This window comes from Nyctereutes procyonoides, unplaced genomic scaffold (assembly GCF_905146905.1).
Source record: "Nyctereutes procyonoides isolate TBG_1078 unplaced genomic scaffold, NYPRO_anot_genome, whole genome shotgun sequence".
NCBI classification, from domain to species: Eukaryota; Metazoa; Chordata; class Mammalia; order Carnivora; family Canidae; genus Nyctereutes; species Nyctereutes procyonoides.
In genome coordinates this window covers 12,204,046-12,217,657 of record NW_026575132.1, presented here as the reverse complement: position 1 = coordinate 12,217,657, position 13,612 = coordinate 12,204,046, and the positions used below count along the sequence as shown (strand labels likewise).

The 13,612-nt window shown below is 37.8% G+C and overlaps 1 protein-coding gene and 1 pseudogene across 6 annotated transcripts in view; one reads left to right on the top strand and one right to left on the bottom strand.

The window, feature by feature from the left end:
- The window catches only part of ABI2 (abl interactor 2), a 125,643-nt gene that overhangs the window by 82,286 nt on the left and 29,745 nt on the right, over positions 1-13,612 (bottom strand). The window lies entirely within an intron of this gene.
- On the top strand, positions 11,737-12,612 carry LOC129522806 (60S ribosomal protein L7-like 1; annotated as a pseudogene).

Genomic DNA, 13,612 nt, shown 5'->3' with positions numbered 1-13,612 from the left:
CAAGTACACACATTATCTACAAGACAGAACTCAAATCAAAATTGACAAAGAAGCCTTTGCTATCTCAAAGGTAAGAATTTCACAATTACATGTAAGGTCTCACCTCCACAAATACTATTTATCACTAGTCTCTATTTTCAAAGGATATACAGCTAAATCCTTAAGTCTGTTCCTACTTATGCATTACTAGAATCATGTTGAATCTGAGTTGTCTCTAAGAAAATCAAAAAGCAGTGGGAACCTATTTGGGACAGATGTCAAGAAATTTAGAAGAAAATGAAAAATAGGGTCCCTGGGTGGCTCAGCAGTTTGGCGCCTGCCTTTGGCCCAGGGCGTGATCCTGGAGTCCCGGGATCCAGTCCCCCATCGGGCTCCTTGCATGGAGCCTGCTTCTCTATCTGCCTGTGTCTCTGCCTCTCTCTCTCTCTCATGAATAAATATATAAAATCTTAAAGAAAAATGAAAATGAAAAAATACACACTCTTTAAAAGCATGGAAATGCAAAGCACCCTTGTATCCCCAACACTACCTATAAACAGTGTGAAATATGAAGTACTGGTACCAAAAAAAAATTAAACAAAATGAAAAGAATGAGGTGTAGAGAATAAAGAGAATATATGATGACTAGGAACTATCCTTCAGAACTCAACCTTCAGAGACTAGATAATAGAAAGTAAAGAATCTGTCAAGGACAAATGAGGTAAAACACCAAAGAAAGCAATATTATAGAAACCAAGAGGAGAGACTTTCAAGAAGGAAGACATGGTCAATGCTACTAAGAAATCAAGAAAAGATGAAGCCAGAAAAGCATCCAGTGAATGGCTGTGGCAATATGGGATCATTTGATGAATATGAAAAAAGGCATTTCTGTTTAATAGTACTATAGAAACCAGATTAACATGAATGTTAGGATTAAAGGAAGCACAGGTAGATAAACCTTTGAAAATGTCTGTTCATATAGGGAATCAAAAAAATGAGAGCACAGCTAGAAGAGAATATAGGGTTAGAAAAAAGTCTAAGATGGGAGATGATAGAGCACCTGAGTAGCTCAGTCAGTTAAGCATCTTCCTTCAACTCAGGTCAGGATCCTGGAGTCCTGGGATTGAGCCCCACATCTGGCTAAATAAATAAAAATCTAAAAACAAAACAAAAAAAGATGGGAGATGATAGAGCATGTTTGCATGCTGAGATAAATGTTCCAATGAGACAGGAACAGTTGAAGAAGAGAGTTAAAGCAAAGGAACATGTATTTCTCATGTATTTACATAAGAAACAGCTCAAATGGAGCAACTGGTCTTTGACAGAAGGAAGAGAGTTCTTTTAACAAAAAAAGACAAAAAAGGAGAAAGTTGCTGCAGGTATAAGGTTTGTTAAGGTGGAAACATGAAGAAGATTTAGTAAGTGGTTTTAATCTCTGTAGTAAGTGGTTTTAATCTCTGTAGTATTCAAATAAGAATAAAGAAGACAGGTTTGGGAAATAAGGAAAGACAGGACATGACAGAAATAGCGAAAAAGACGGAAAATTAAACAACATCATGCATGCCATAAACGCAGCACAGAACTTGGCACAATGGAAGAGCTCAAAAGAAATGACAGCCCCTTTTATGTTATCTGATCTTTTTTTTTCTTTTCAAAGATTTTATTTATTTATTCATGAGACACAGAGAGAGAGAGAGGCAGAGACACAGGCAGAGGGAGAAGCAGGCTCCATGCAGGGAGCCCAACGCGGGACTTAATCCCAGGACTCCAAGATCAGGCCCTGGGCCAAAGGCAGGCGCTAAGCCGCTGAGCCACCCAGGCATCGCCATGTTATCTGATCTTTAGATGGAGAAATTCTGCTAAATATAAAGAAAGCAATGGTCAAAAAGGCAACCATGATCTCCATAAGTGTTATATTACAAAATGTTTTAATTTATAAAATGACATTTTAAAATGGAAATAAAAATCTATACCCAAGAGAGTGAAAGACATAAATATAAAAACAAATTTGAGACAGAAAAGTTAAAACTACAACTCTGTAAAAAAGTTACATTGTGAAACCCTGGAAAAAAAAAGTTACGTTGAAAAAATATGCCACAAACTGAGAAAAAAAATTTACAAAACACCTCTGATAAAAGACTGACATCCGAAATGTGTAAGGAACTCTTAAAACTCAAGAATAGGTAGGAGCACCTGGCTGGCTGTTGGTAGAGCACGTGACTCTGGATCTCAGGGTCATGAGTTCAAGCCCCAGCTGGGTGTAGAGCCTTCTTAAAAGATCAAAAAAACCCAAAAAAAGAAACAAACAAAAAAAAACACCTCAAGAATAAGTAAGCAATCAAATTTCTTTTTTTAAAAAAAATAAAAGATCAAAGGTGCCTGAGTGGCTCAGTTGCTTGAGTGTCCAAATCCTAGTTTCAGCTCAGGTCATGATCTCACAATCATGGGATTGAGCCCCACACCAGGCTCGGTGCTCAGTCCTGAGTCTGCTTGAGATTCTGTCTTTCCCTCTGCCCCTCTCTCCTCTCCCAAACACAAATAAAATAAACAAAATCTTCAAAAAACCAAAAAATCTAAACAGATACTTCACCAGTGAAGATAAACAGATGGCAACTACGCATATGAAAAGGTTTAAGTCGGTCACAAGGGAATTGCAAAGTAAAACAATGAGATAACACTACACACCTATTAGAATGGCTAAAATACCAAATACTAACACCACCAAATGCTAAAGAGAATGTGGAACAAGAATTTTCTTTTACTAGCACTTGCTAGAACTCATACAGCAGTTCAGCAGTGTAGCAGGATACAAAACCAATGCCCAGAAATCAGTGGCATTTCTATACACTAACAATGAGACGGAAGAAAGAGAAATTAAGAAATCAATCCCATTTACAATTGCACTCAAAAGCGTAAGATACCTAGGAATAAACCTAACCGAAGAGGTAAAGGATCTATACCCTAAAAACTACAGAATACTTCTGAAAGAAATTGAGGAAGACACAAAGAAATGGAAAAATATTCCATGCTCATGGATTGATGAATTAATATTGTGAAAATGTCAATGCTACCCAGGGCAATTTACACATTCAACGCAATCCCTATCAAAACACCATGGACTTTCTTCAGAGAGTTGGAACAAATCATCTTAAGATTTATGTGGAATCAGAAAAGACCCCAAATAGCCAGGAGAACACTGAAAAAGAAAACCAGAGCCGGGGGCATCACAATGCTGATTTCAAGTTGTACTACAAAGCTGTGATCATCAAGACAGTGTGGTACTGGCACAAAAACAGACACATAGATCAATGGAACAGAACAGAGAACCTAGAAATGGGCCCTCAACTCTATGGTGAACTAATATTCGACAAAGGAGGAAAGACTATCCACTGGAAAAAAAGTCTCTTCAATAAATGATCCTGGGAAAATTGGACAGCCACATGCAGAAGAATGAAACTAAACCATTCTCTTACACCATACACAAAGATAAACTCAAAATGAATAAAGATCTAAATGTGAGACAGGAATCCATCAAAATCCTAGAGGAGAACACAGGCAACACCCTTTTTGAACTTGGTCACAGCAACTTCTTGCAAGATACATCTATGAAGGCAAGGGAAACAAAAGCAAAAATGAACTATTGGGACTTAAGATAGAAAGCTTCTGCACAGTAAAAGAAACAGTCAACACAACTCAAAGACAACCTACAGAATGGGAGAAGATATTTGCAAATGACATATCAGATAAAGGGCTAGTATCCAAGATCTATAAAGACCTTATTGGGCAGCCTGGGTGGCTCAGTGGTTTAGCGCCGCCTTCACCCCAGGGCCTGATCTTGGAGACCCAGGATTGAGTGATCCTGGAGACCTGGGATGGAGTCCCATGCCGGGCTTCCTGCATGGAGCTTGCTTCTCCCTCTGCCTGTGTGTCTATGTGTCTACTCTGCCTCTCTCTCTCTCTCTCACTCTCTCTCTCTGTCTTACTCTCTCTCTCTCTCTCTCTCTGTCTCACTCATGAATAAAATCTTAAAAAAAAAAAAAAAGAACTTACTAAACTCAACAGCAAAGAAACAAACAATCCAATCATGAAATGGGCAAAAGACATGAACAGAAATTTCACCAAAGACGACATAGACATGGCCAACAAGCACATGAGAAAATGCTCCGCATCACTTGCCATCAGGGAAAAACAAATCAAAACCACAATGAGATACCACCTCACACCAGTGAGAATGGGGAAAATTAACAAGGCAGGAAACCACAAATGTTGGAGAGGATGTGGATAAAGGGGAATCCTCTTGCACTGTTGGTGGGAATGTGAACTGGTACAGCCACTCTGGAAAACTGTGTGGAGATTCCTCAGAGTTAAAAATAGAGCTACCCTACAACCCAGCAATTGCACTACTGGGGATTTACCCCAAAGATACAGATGCAGTGAAAAACCAAGACACCTGCACCCCGATGTTTATAGCAGCAATGTCCACAAAAGCCAAACTGTGGAAGGAGCCTCGGTGTTGGGCAGCCAGGGTAGCTTAGCAATTTAGCGCTGCCTTCAGCCGGAGGCATGATCCTGGAGAGCCGGGATCGAGTTCCATATCCTGCATGAAGCCTACTTCTCCCTCTGCCTGTGTTTCTGCCTCTCTCTCTCTCCCTGTGTCTCTCATGAATAAATAAATAAAATCTTAAAAAAAAAAAGTGTCCACTGAAAGATGAATGGATAAAGAAGATGTGGTCTACACATACAATGGAATATTCCTCAGCCATTAGAAACGACAAATACCCACCATTTGCTTCAATGTGGATGGAACTGGAGGATATTATGCTAAGTGAAGTAAGTCCATCGGAGAAGGACAAACATTATATGGTTTCATTCATTCGGGGAATATAAAAAATAGTGAAAGGGATTAAAAGGGAAAGGAGAGAAAATGAGTGGGAAATATTAGAGAAGGTGACAGACTCCTAAATCTGGGAAACGAACAAGGGGTAATGGAAGGGGAAGTGGGAGGGGGGATGGGGTGACTGGGTGATGGGCACTGAGCGGGGCACTTGACGGGATGAGCACTGGGTATTATACTATATGTTGGCAAATCGAACTCCAATAAAAAATAAAAAAGAATTTTCTTTTACTGCTGGTGAAATGAAAAGTAGTTTGGGAGTTTCTTACAAAACTAAATATACTTTTACTATGTGATACAGAAATTATGCTCCTTGGTAAATGCGCTGAAAATTTAGCTTTATACAAAAACCTCACAAGGATATTTTGGCAACTAATTATAATTGCCAAAACTTGGAAGCAACAAAAATGTGCTTCAATAGGTGAATGCATAAACAAATTGTGGTACATCATACAAGGGAATATTATTCTGCAATACAAAGAAATGAGCTATGAAACCTTAAAAAGACAGAGGAAGTTTTAAGTGTATACTGCTCAGTGAAAGAAACCAAAGTGAAAAGACTACATACTACTGTATTATTCTAGCTATATGACATTCTAGAAAAAGTAAAACTATGGAGACAGTAAAAAGATCAGCGATTGCTAGGGGTTTGTGGGGAAGGAAGGAGGGCTGAATAGGTGGAACACAGGGGAATTTCAGGGCAGTGAAATTATTCTTTAGGATATTGTAATTTGTCAAAACCCAGAGAATATGTAACACCAAACCTGAACCCTAATGGACTTTAGTTAAGAACAATTATAGACACTGGCTCATCAGTTATAACAAACGTACCACACTAACACAAGACATTAATTAAGGGCAACTGGGAGGAGGTGGGGTTAGGGGTATATGTAACTGTACACTTTCATTTTTCAGTAAACCTAAAACTGGTCTAAAAATAAAGCCTACTTAAAACAAAACAAAAACAAACAAACAAACAAAAAACCCGTAAAACCAATAGAGGTAAAGACAGAAAACCATTTGGAAAAACACAAAAGTAGAACAAAGGCTAGATCAGAAAGTTCATGAAATAAATTAAAATAAGGAATAAACAAGAAAAAAAAGTTTAATCTCACTAGCACAGCACAGCTTCATGCTTAAAGCCTGAAATCAAACATATTTGGGCTCCACCATTTACTAGCTATGTCACCATAATAAGCAAGATTTTAAACTTCCAAGCATCTGTCTCTCAAAGTATAGTCTGACTAGTATCAACGGTATACAGAACCCACTTGTTTGAAATTCAGAACGCTGGATCAAATCTTAGAATTACTGATTTAGAATCTGTTTTAACAAGATGCCTAGGTGATTCGTATGCATATTAAAGTTTGAGAAGTCTTCTAAGTCTCAATTTTCTCACTTCTATAATGAAGATTAGTATTTAACTCAGAAGACTTAATATTAAATAAAGTGAAACACATACTTAGCAACCACCAAAAACTTGATAATGTTTGCTATTACTCTATCATAACTGAAGCAAAGTAAATTAAAAGATACACATTTTTGCAGCTTTAAGCTAACAAAAAATTTCAAAAACAACAATCAAGCCTGGTGAAGACAGGTGAAGAAAGATAACAATCCACACAACTGGTTAAAATGTTTTTCAGATACAATCTTTCTAGAAAGTAATTTGGCAAGATATGCCAAATGTCTTTAAAATGTTCATACTCTTACACCCACTTCTGGGAAACTATGTTAAAGAGAAATGTAGATAAAAACTCTGTTCACAGATGTTCTCTGCACAGTTATTTATAATTAGAAAATGTAATAAAATGAAATTAAATCTTTCCTCCAACTCATGCTATGTTGGTGTCTCCTTTTCCTGTTCCTAGATTATGCCACCAGATTTTGTAGCTTTTCTAGTAATTTTCAGGTATTAAAATAGTTTCATTTTCAAACATTAAAAAGATCATTTCAATCTAAATCGGAAATTCAATTTTCATTTTAATTCCTCCACTCAGGCCTAAACTGAAAATTACATAAGCCAGAATTAGAGCAATGTGTGTTCTTTCATTATTCTTCTACCTTGCTCTTCTGCTTTTCACTCTTCTTCCCCTCTTCATGCTGCTGCTTCCAGTTCATTTCTCCAGAATCAGAAGCAGCATGGTAGAAGAAAGCAAAAGAGAAATGAAAAGTGCAAGGATTTACGTGACCGTTTCAAAGCAATCTGATGTCAATGCTCTATGCTAACACCAAATTTTGACCCTCTTTATGGGTTCCTCTGAGATCCTCAACATGGGTGATTCATTCCAGTTATAAGACATAAGACACAATTTAATATGGGTGAAAGGATGGGGAATACTTATGTCAATATCTTATTTAAATTTAAATTTAAATTCCTGGGATACCTGGGTGGCTCCGTGGTTGAGCATCTGCCTTCAACTCAGGTGGTCCGCCTTTGGCTCAGGTCGTGATCTGGAGGTCCTGGGATGAAATCCTTCATCAGGCTCCCCACAGGGAGCCTGCTTCTCCCTCTGTCTGTGTCTCTACCCCTCTATCTATGTCTCTCATGAATAATTAAATAAAATATTTTAAAAATATAAATAAATAAAAAATAAATTTAAATTCTTGTTTTTTTCCATGCAGCAGCCTTTTTTTTTTTTAATGATTTATTTATTTCAAAAAGAGGGAGCGAGAAAGCAAACGGGAAGAGGAGCAGAGGAAGAGAATCTTCAAGCCGACTCCCTGCTGAGCTGGAAGCTCAACATGGGGCTCAATCTCAAAACCCATGAGATCATGACCTGAGCCAAAACCAAGAGTCAGACACTTAACCAACTAAGCTAAGCCACCCAGGAGGCCCCCAGCGGCCATTTTGTAAGTAGCAATAAAGGATGGTCTAGTTGAAATTTAGGTTCATTCCTCATCTGTTTTTAATATCACACAATACAACAGGCTCTGCCTTCCTGTATTCTTTAGGGTTTCATTATACTTTTTCTTCATATTTTAGCCTCTGTCTTCTTCTATACTGCCTCCCACCAAAATAAATTCAGTACAGCAAAGCAGTATTACAGAGAATATTGTTTCTTGCTCAGCATTCATTACCGTTCTTCTGAAAACAGAATTCTGCCTTCATATGGAGAATTCAGTCCCTGTGGGTTGACTCCCACCCTTCCTTATCTACCTGTGCTACAGGTATGGATTCATGATACAAGCCTACCAAAAGTCCACCCCCCCCATTCTCTGGACACTGATTCAGAGAAGGGCATTGATCCACGCCACTCAGTTTTCTTAGTAACTTTTCTAATAGATTTATTGGAAAATATTATTTAGTGAAGGTTGCTGGTATGGCCAAAGACACACGTTTTGATCTCCCTTCAAAAGAGTATGCTTTAGATACCAAAGCTGACTGACAGCCACCAGCTGCTTCATTAGATATGGTGCTAATCCTAAGGTTACACTTCTAAGAAATGTATTACTTCTAAATAATAAAGCATAAGTCATTCTTGAAAACAGTTACTTTGATTTTGGTCCTCCCTTGTTTCATAAATGATAAGAACCGAAAGAGACTAACAAGGGTCCTATCTAATCTTTGTGTTGGGTCAACAGCCTCAACTCAGAAGTTTCCTGATCTTGGAAAGTCATACCCTTAAATACTGGTCGAACCTAACTGCCAAGCAAATTTCCTTTTCTGCACGCTGGGCTTCTCACTCATCTGTTGCTTCTTACCTAGCCCATATCCTGAGCCACAATTTTATTGATCTCTAGCAAACTTGAGTTTCTCTGAACCAGATCATTCCTGGTATCTTTAAATGCTCCTTCATACCCTTCTTGCTGAACTGCTTCTTTGGCCTATTCATAGCTATCTATGCTTACTATTTCTGTCCCCTACTGTCTAGGTGCTCAAATAATCCTCTCCACCCAAAATTTCACCTTCCTTCTTACCAGTCAAAATCTTTGTTATTCACGACCTTTCATGGCAATACAAATAATTTTTATTTTTTTTATTTATCTATGTATTTATTTGAGAGAGAGAGAGAAAGAGAGAACGCACACATAAGCACATGTATGTGATCGGGGGTAGAGTGGGGAGAGAAAGGGCAGAGAGTGAATCTTAAGAGTGCTCCCAACATGGAGCCCAACATAACCCTGAGATCATGACCCCAGGAGAAATCAAGGGACAAATGTCCAAATAAACCACTCAGATGCCCCAATACAAATCATTTTTAAAACATTTAAATATTATCTCCAAAGTATAATTCTATCCTTAGTCAAAGCATCCATCTAGGGAAAGTTGAATACGATTTTCAGCACACAGGTGTCAATTTTTTTTTAAAACTTTCCATGTATTCTTTCTCACTGGATCCTCTAGTCCTTCTTCAAAACAAAAAGCCAAGAAAGAAGGAATCATGGGATCCAGAAAATAGGATCTACATCAAGAGGCAAAAAGGCAAACCCAAGATCAATGGCAAAGGAAATTTTAGAGACAAAAACTATGCAGAACTAAAACAATAACCACACAATCTAGACTGGAGAAAATGGCACAGGGTTCGAAGAAATAGGTCTCCTGAGAGTAGAAATGAAACTGATAATTGAGAGAGAATTCTTCATGGGTCTTCTGCATTTCTGTACATCATGTGAGCAAAAGCACTTTGTTCTGAACTATCTTTTCAAGGATAATTATATAGAAAACAGCTTTAAAGGATAGACTGTTTCCCTATGGCACAAAGGGCAGGCATGCTTACTGACCAATATAAAAGATTCAGTCTCCCTCCCAATAGTGCAACCCACTGCATATGTAGATATCTGGCCCTTCATATCACACTGAGAACTGGGATTTGGGGATGCAAGAAAATGCTGATACTCTGGTTTATGTTATTCCTGTAAGTAATCAAGTCCTTTGTCTTTGACCCTACAGTCTCAAATCCTCTGCCACACCAATAAAACTGGGACCATCTAACCTGAAAGTATGAGTTAAATTTCAGACTCTTCACAGTCTTGGCAACTGATAGATTACTGATGTTTTAATATGTTAAGATTTATAAGTCCAGGGGAAAGTTTAGAGATGAATTAGAGATAGATGTATACGTGATGAATAAGCCAAAAAATAAGACAATTATTAGTGCCAAAGAAAACATCTGCTTAAAAAGTATAATTATAGTCCACTGTGGGCTTCAGCTGTGAATATTTACATAGATATAATGGACAAACTGAATAAACCCAAAATTGCTAAAAGTCATGTTGATAGGATAAAAAATGTAAAAAAAACAAAGTCTCCATTTCTCATAGTAGAAATGTCCAACACACTAAAAATAACAACATGAGCATAGACATATAGAGATAAACATCAAAGGAAACAAATAGGAAACTGCCTCTGGACAGAGGAAAATCAAAGGCAAAGGTACTCTTGGTTTTTTTAATTCTTTATTGTACATCCAATAGATCTGCAATGCTGGAAATAATCAAATTGTGCTATCAATACAGTAGTCAGTAGGTACTATGATTATGGAACATTTAAAAGCTAGTAGAAATTTTTCATTTAAATTTAATTAACATAAAGTAACCATATGAAATCAATATGTAAAAATCAATTGTATTTTTATACAATAAACAATCCAAAAAGGAAATTAAAACATCAACTTCATTTATAACACCATAAAAAAAAATACGTAGAAACAACTTTTAAAATAGAAGTATAAGACACTGAAACTATAAACCATCATTAAAACAAATTAAAGATTACCTAATTAAATGGAAAGACATTCCATGTTCATGGACGAAAGGCTTAATATCATTAAGATGGCTACTCAAGTTTATCTACAAATTTTACACAATCCCTATCAAAATCCCAGCAGTCTTTCCAGCAGAAATTAATAAATGATCCTAAAACTCCCATACAAATCCAAGAGACAGCATAACCAAAATTATCTTTTTTTTTTCTTTTTAAAGATTTATTTACCTATTTTAAACAGAGAATGAGCATAGGGCTGAGGGGTAGAGGAAGAGAGAGAAAGTCCAGAAAGACTCCATGCTGAGCGTGGAGCCCAACCATGGGCTTGATCTCCCAATCCTGAGATCACAATCTGAGCCAAATTCAAGAGTCAGCCTTAAACTGACTGTGCCACCCAGGTGCCCCCAAAATTATCTTGAAAAAGAACAAAATTCTTTTCAAAGACACATACATCAGAATTTGAAAACTACAAATGTACAGTAATCAACACTCTGTAGTAAAGGCATGAGGAGAGACACAGATCAAGGTTATAGAACTCAGAGCCCAGAAATAAAACCAAACATTTATGGGTAATTAATTTTCAACAAGACAATTTAATGAGGAAAGTTCTTTCAACAAATGATGCTGAGACAACTAGATATCCACATGCAAGGGAATAAATGTCATAGACTACTACCTCACAACATATGTAAAAATTATCTCAAAAGGGATCAAAGACCTAAATGTCAAAGTTAAAACTGTAAAAAACTCCTAGGAGGAAATAAAGGAATAAATCTTTGTGACCCTGACTTAGGCTTTGGTTTCTTAAATATAACAACTAAAGCTCACAAAAAAGGAAAAACTAGATATGTTAAGCTTTCATTAAAATTAAAAACTTGCATGTCAAAGAATACCCTCAAGAAAATGAAAGGAGGGCAGCCCGGGTGGCTCAGTGGTTTAGCACCCTCTTTGGCCCAGGGCGTGATCCTGGAGACCCAGGATCAAGTCCCACATCAGGCTTCCTGCATGGAGCCTGCTTCTCCCTCTGTGTCTCTGCCTCTCTCTCTCTGTGTCTCTCATGAATAAATAAATTAAATCTTAAGGAAAAAAAAAAAAAAGGAAAACGCACAGAATGAGAAACAATATTTGCAAATCATGTACTGTAAAGGGACTTGTATCCAAAATTTTTGAAAAAATTTTGCAATTAAAAAACTAAAAGACAGCATGAGCAGTAGCCGCTGCTCGGGAAACATGGTGGAGCAAGAGCAAAGAAAAAAGATCCCTTTGGTTCCAGAAAATCTCCTGAAAAAGAGGAAGGCTTATCAGGCCCTTAAAGCAACTCAAGCAAAGCAGGCACTTTGGGATAAGAAGGAGCAGAAGAAAGGAAAAAAGCTCAAGTTTAAGTGACTGGAGTGATTCCTACATGATTCCTGGTGGCAGCAGCGTGACAGGGTGCTCCTCAGAGGCCTGGAAATGAAACCTCATGGCTTAGAAGTACCAGATAAACATTCTCTGGCCTTCACTGTACAAATCCAAAGGATTAATGAGGTGAGTTCACTGGTGCAGAGGACCATTGCAAGGCTGCGCCTGAAGAAGATCTTCAGTGGTGTCTTTTTCAGAGTAACCCCCCAGACTATGAAGACGCTGCGGATAGTGGAACCTTATGTGACCTGGGGATTTCCAAATCTGAAGTTTGTCCGGGAACTCATCTTGAAACGTGGACAAGCCAAGGTCAAGAATAAAACCATCCCTTTGACAGACAACACAGTGATTGAGGAGCATCTGGGGAAGTATGGTGTTATTTGCTTGGAAGACCTCATTCATGAAATTGCCTTTCCGGGGAAGAATTTCCAGGCCATCTCTGCATTCTTATGTCCTTTCCACCTCTCAATAGCCCAAAATGCTACCAAAAACAGTGTGGGCTTCCTCAAGGAAGTGGGCTTACCTGGCTATCGAGGTGAATGCATCAATCAGCTCATTCGGCAGCTGAATTAAACCCAGAATATCTGAAAGCACAGTGCATTGGTGGCATGTGTTTTGTCTTCTGGAATTGTTACCAATATCTTCAAAGAAGATTATTTTCTGCTATATCTTCAGAAACTAGAGGGAGGGTCAAGGAAAAGATGATGATGCTCCTGGCAGGCACTTCTGACCACAGCAGTTCCAAGGAAAAGTTCCAGTGTGTTTTCCACATTGCCTGCCACTGCCACCTCTCAAATCAGCAAAGGACTCATGCCATGGAAGGAGTCCTGCTGCATCACATCTTCTGTCCTGAGGTTTAATGGTGAACGAATACCCAAATGTGAATGGAAGACGGCAGTGGACCAAGCTCAGGGACATACTTGAACCTGGGGGTTCTGGGGCCTTGTTTTGGACAGACCTTGAAATACAATTACAAAGAAGAGCACACACACAAAAAAAAAAACCTAAAAGACAAATAATCCAATTTTTAATGTGCAAAAGGTTTGAACAGACATCTCTCCAAAGAAGATACACCAATGATCAATAAGCCCATGTAAAGATAATCAACATCATTAGTTAGGCAAATGAACACCAAAACTCAAAAAGTTACAAAAAACTACCACTTCATGCCCATTAAGATAGCTATACTCAAAAAGACAGTCAATAGCAGATGTCAGTGAGGATGTGGAGACACTGGAGCCTTCATACAATAGGCTACAAACTACCTTGGGAACAGTCTGGAAGTTCCACAAATGGTTAAACATAGAGTTATATCATCTAGCAATTCCATTCTCATTTCAAGAGAAATAAAAACATATGCCCACAGGAAAACTTATATATGAATATGTATAATGTTATATGTTCTGTATGTGTGGTAGCATTATTCATAATAGCCAAAATGTGTAAACAACCCCAAAATTAATCGATAAATGGATAAATCAAATATAGTATATCCATTCAGTCATTAAAAAGGAATGAGGCACTGGTACATAATACAACATGAATGAACCTTGAAAACATCCTAAGTGGAAAAAAAAAAACAAAAAGCTACATTGCATGATTCCATTTATATGAGATGTTCAGAAAAAGCA